Source organism: Oryzias melastigma, linkage group LG3 (genome assembly GCF_002922805.2).
Source record: "Oryzias melastigma strain HK-1 linkage group LG3, ASM292280v2, whole genome shotgun sequence".
In the NCBI taxonomy this organism is placed as follows: domain Eukaryota; kingdom Metazoa; phylum Chordata; class Actinopteri; order Beloniformes; family Adrianichthyidae; genus Oryzias; species Oryzias melastigma.
The window spans coordinates 1,654,512-1,660,524 of record NC_050514.1 but is presented as its reverse complement, the minus strand read 5'-3'; positions in this window follow the sequence as shown (position 1 = coordinate 1,660,524).

Sequence of the window (6,013 nt, the reverse complement as noted above, 5' to 3'; positions counted from 1 at the left end):
AGAAAGAAAATGAAATCTTCTTTTGATAAAGACACTGAGACAGATTTTCTTTGTGGTTCCAGAGCCCTGGAAGCTAAAGCATGAAAGCTTTGTGGTGCTTCTCCACTCGAGTGGATCCTAAAATATACACAGCAACCCCCTACTTTTTAAAAAATCTTTTACTTATGTGTCCATTCCAGTAGCTGAGCTAACAGATAGAAAAGACTCTAGTGTTTGAGGCTAAACTCAGCTTGTTTAATTCTTTCTTTTTTTGTATTTCTTCTTTAAGTTTGATTGGGGCCGATAAGAAGAGAGTGGCTGTTTGACATGAAAAGAAAAAGTAAGACAGTTACGCAAGGCTTGTCATTATCAAGAACATGTACATATTTAACAATGCACACACATCCACACATAATTCCCATAGCAGAAAGTGTGGTGACAATGGCTGTCAGTGACCTCCAGATCCCCTGAGCTGACCAAGAAACATCCTCATCAGGGCAACTTGCAGCACTAGAGGTCCTCCACTGGAGCTCCAACCCCCAAAGCGACACATTCTCAACTCCCAAGTCGTCACATATTGAGGTTTGGTTAAGGACCCCTCCTTTTGACGTTTTGGGTGTCCCCAAGTCGTCCTTTTTTGATGTAGTGGCTGTTCCCATTAAATTATGGGTCCTCAACCTCCTGGCCACGAACCAGATCCGGTCCAGTACAGCGACAGGGGTACCCAAACCCGGTATTCTAGCTCGACACCAGACTAGATGGGTTACTGGTACCAGGTGCAAACTGGACTCGCTACTGGACGCGAACCAGTACCGGGTTAAGGTTAGGATACCAGGGCCAAGGATCTGGTACTGCACCTGGTAAAAGAACAAGTTGGGGACACCCAAAATGTCAAAAGAAACGTCAGTATCTGACAATTTGTTGATGAGAATGTGTTGACCATAGAGGTGGAGTGCGCAGGAGCACCGAATGAAAGCCCCAGCCCAGTCAGGGACTGATCCCCATGCACTGCTCAGTATCCAGTTCAAGGCCCTAAGTGTAGGTAGGTATGTACAGGTATATACAGCTATTGCACAGTCAAGTGGTTCAATAATTAAGGGTAATAAATATTGTTGTTACAGAGTTACTGATATTGCACATGGTGATCAGAATTGTCGGTTGTATAGTCTGACAGCCGCAGGAAGGTAAGATCTCCTGAATCTCTCCTTCACACACCGAGGGTGGAGCAGCCTGCCACTGAAGCTGTTCTCCAGGGCAGACAGAGTCTCCTGCATGGGATGGGTCTCATTGTCCAGCATTGACGTCAGTCTCTGCAGGACCCTCCTGCCACCCATCTCCCGCACTGAGTCCAGAAAAGTTACGTAGAGAAAGAATAAAAAGTTGGAAAAAATAGAAAATAACGACAAGAGCGCAGGAGCTGTTGCAAGCAGCAGCCGGCCTCTGCCAGCACCAAGAATGGCGAAGATGCTCGTACACAACGTAGACCGGTCGCCAGCCAGCCTTGCAGTAACTGCAGCATGAAAAGAGAAAGATAAGCCAGGACAGGCCACGCTCCTGTCACCACGGTGATAGAAAGGTTAAGTGGCCCTGTACTTAAAGGGGATGAAAACTAGCTCAAAGAGAAGAGAAACTATGATCAAATCTGATCTAATTCATGACAGGGCAAGAGATCCCAGGGATAACTGTGGAAAAACCAATGTCCAAAAACACCACTACTTCCATCACACTTCCTGCCCCCTGCAAAGGATGTGGTTGGGCACAGAGGGACAATGACCACAATCTTCTTTGTGCAGTGTATGTGTGTATGATTGTATAGTATATGTTGGTGTTTATGCACTAAAGGTGTACTTAAAAGTTTGTGGGTGGAGCGTTGTTGACATATCCTGTTTTATTAACATCTTCACACCAAAGAAGACTAAATGTGAAATTTGCAATTAAAAACTATTCAACTCCCTAAATAAATATCACATTAACATCCATCTGTAAATAAATTAGTTCAACCCTTTGATGAACACACACCTGACAGTGGATACTGCTGTATGTCTTCCCTCAGTACAAAAGTAGACAAGAGGGTTTTATTATAGACAATTTAATTGTTTCTCTCATTTAAAAAATACAGTTTTTGACAACTCTATAAAAAGTATACAATTTTCTTTATTTTGAAACTTGTAAATCAAGTTTGTGCATTTAAATGTTTTTATTTATCTAAATTCTGCAGTTTCAAATGCTTCAAAAGGAAGGTAGATATTCTATTTTAAATGTGAAGGTTTCATAAATGGAAATATTTTTCTTTTTTCTACTCAAAGGTGTGCGCTACTTTAAAAAAAATTAAAAAACAGACTAAAATAATTGTAGCTGTTTTAAGTGTCAGAGCAGAATCTCACACTAAGAAGTTTTGAACCTATGTTTAAGTGGTGATTATGGAGGGTAGACAAAATAAAGAATTCATTAATAACAACTTGTTTTATATGTTTCAGATTTCTGTACACACATTTCTGCAGACCAAGACATCATCCTTGACAGCCAAAAAGTGATCCATATTCATCAGTGCTTTGATGTGTACACCCCTATATTAGCTTTTTGTCCTTTTCACACTGGTAGGCTGTCACAGCTCAGCGCTCCATGACCCTGGTTGACACCATGACGCTGTGCATGAATTAGCCTTGAGTCAGGGACAATGACTTGGAAAAGAGAGAGCAAGGACAAGGATTCAGAGGAAACGGTGATCTGACTGTGTGTTTTATATCAACCATGGGATGCTTTTAGGAACCTGGATTTGTAAAATGAGTCAATGGACAAATGAGAAATAAAAACAAAATGATGACATTAATAGAATAAAAATCCATTAAAATTACATTGAACTTTAAACTGTTTCTCAAACCCCCTGAATCAAATTGAGACAACGTTTCTGAGCAGCAGTGATGCTGAAAACAGCTTTCCTCACTAGAAGGCATTTGTGCCTCATATTTGGCAGACAAAGACAAAGAATCTGCATGTTTGATTCTCACAGGAGAAGATGATTTCTGTGATGAAAATATAAAGGGCCCAAATTGCAGGATTCCAGGCTCATTGTCGGGTTCTGACTTAGCATAACTTGACTCAAACACGACAAAACATTGAGACAAAGGTAGATAAAAAAAAGGTAATCTATTTGGTAACCTGACCAATTTTAGCTAAAAAATGAAACTCCTTAATAACCCTAGCATGAAAATTAACCAATGGATTAAAACTGTAAAATAAAGTGAACCTGATGTGACTGATAAAAGGAAAAAACACAAGGTAGAATAGAACTAAAATCCATAAAAAACATAGCTAAAGCAAGCAAGGAAAGCAGGCTAATAAGCACAGTCATCAGAGCAACCTTTCTCTGACACAGGAGACACTGAAGAGGAGTGGCCTGAGTGATCTTTCTCTGACAACAAAGACAAGAAGAGGAGTGGTCTGGGAGAGCCTCCTCTGACACATGAGACATGAAGAGGAGTGGCCTGAGTGATCTTTCTCTGACAACAAAGACAAGAAGAGGAGTGGTCTGGGAGACCCTCCTCTGACACATGAGACACGAAGAGGAGTGGCCTGGGTGATCTTCCTGTGACAACGAAGGCAGGAAGAGAAGCAATCATGGGAGACCCTCCTCTGACACATCACATATGAAGAGGAGCGGCCTGGGTGACCCTCATTTGACAGAGGAGACATGAAGAGGGGCAGCCTGGATAACCCTCATTTGACAGAGGAGACACAAAGAGGAGAAGTCTGGGAGATCCTCCTCTGACACATGAGACAGGAAGAGGAGCAGCCCGGGTGACCTTCATTTAACAGAGATAAGAGGAGTGGCCTGAGTAACCCTCATTTGGCAGAGGAGACATGAAGAGGAACGGCCTGGGTGACCCTCTTCTGACACAAGACATAAAGACGAGCAATCAGGGAGACCCTCCTCTGACACATGAAGAGGGGCGGCCTGGATAACCCTCATTTAACAGAGGAGACATGAAGAGGGGCATCCTGGATAACCCTTATTGACAGAGGAGACACAAAGAGGAGCAATCTGGGAGACCCTCCTCTGACACATGAGATATGAAGAGGGGCGGCCTGGATAACCCTCATTTGACAGAGGAGACATAAAGAGGAGCGACTTTTGCAACCCACCTTACAATGTGAGGCTGCTTGGCATTTGAAATTTTCATAAACCATTGGCATCCAGATGAGATGTGACTTGAGTAAATATGTATCCATTTGCAACCTGTTTGCATTTCTTGAACAATTTATTTCTTCATCTTTCCTAAACGCTGTCCTAAGAAGACAAAATTTCTGTTTTGTCTCCCAAACTTCCTGAGACCTTTAGGAACTTGCTAGGCTCATTGGGCAGACTGACCTCAACATTTCTTCCTCCTGCAAATGCTCTCGAAACCTATACAGAGCAGCTGCAAGCCTTATCACAAAATCTTCAACCTAGTACAGAATTTATGACCTTTCTTTTTTTCCCATATTGTAAGAATATCTAAATCAATCTAAACACACTCATATTTGTAGTTCATAATTTGTATCCGTACTGTCCTGCTAAAGTCTGAATTCTTACACAGCCCCAGACACATCTACAGACAGTATGCAGAGATTCAGGAACGCACACTTTTAGTGTGTGTGGCCCAAAAATGACATAATTGCTTTCGCAACCCATTCTAATCTCGTTTTAAAGTGGATGCAGGCCTTCAGAATTTGTCTTTGAGGAGAGATTGTGATGCAATCCTTTATTTTATTGCTTATTTTTTAATATTTCTTTTTTAGTAAATTAGAATCAGGAAACACATGTCAGGCAAGTAATAAAATATAACACCAACAATCAGAAATTTGAAAAAAAAATCATCATATTCTACATGTTAAAGTCCAAAAGGTGTTTTTTGTGTTGTGTAAGAAAAATACTATCCCTAAGATAAAATGTTTTTTTAAGTTAAAAAAAAACAGCTGGAGAAGCTCTGCACACTCTTCATCTTTTAAACCTTCTCATCTGGGAAAAGACAGAGTGAAACAGCCCACTTGGAAGAGAAAACACAGAAAATGATCTTTTCTTTCTGTTTGACCCACTTTATCACACATGCAAAAAAAAAAAAAAGATTAAAGATTAAAAATGCCATCAAAGTCAGAAATTGATGCCTTTGCATTTATTTTCACATGTGTGTAGTTATCTGGAACATATTCAGTCACATAAATAACATTACACCAAATTGAAATTGGAGCTGTGCTGGTTTACATCTGTCCAATCAAAGAGTAGAAACGTTGCTCCCAGTGCATTGATTTATGCAGGCGTATTTAAGGTTGAGGTTATCAGCTGTAGCCAAAGTAGAGAGTTTTCACCGAAGCTCTGACATGTTGAAGAGCAGGCTCAGACTATCGTGCAGTTCTTTGAACGGAGTAATTACCTTGTTTGATTTGTTCTCTATTTTGTTAGATGTATGGAATAGTTTTAGTTCCTTTGCAGCTGCTATCCACCATCTTCTTGCGTTCTCTTCTTTTGGGTTTAATTAATAAAACTACAGGTCAGCAATATGTTTTAAATAGCTGAAAAGTCAGTCAATGTTTCTGTTTATTTAGACACATTGTTTTTATTAGACAATTCTGAATATGGAGGAAACATACAAGGAAAATTAAGCTTAAAATTGTATTTTTGTTTATCCAAATTGTTGTGAATCGGACAAAAAAAAAAAAGCTTTTTGAAAAAGAGCTTGTTTGTTATGTAGAAAATACCGAGCGGCTGGATTGCTCCAATTTGGCTGACCTGGGGGTGTGAGGGCTGTAAGCCAGCAGTAAAGATAACAGAGAGCTCTCAGCAATGACAAGGGGAAGCAGGGGGCAGATTTTGTCCCACCCACCACTCAGAGGCAATTTCTATTGAACTCCAGCCACTCTGCAGAAACTATGTCCTTGAAAACGACACAGGCCTCAATTTGAGCTAAAATCATTAGAATAAGAAGAGAACACTTTTAAAATCCAAAATATCCTTAGATGTGGCTTGGAGTTAATTCCAAATCCCACAAACAGCAAG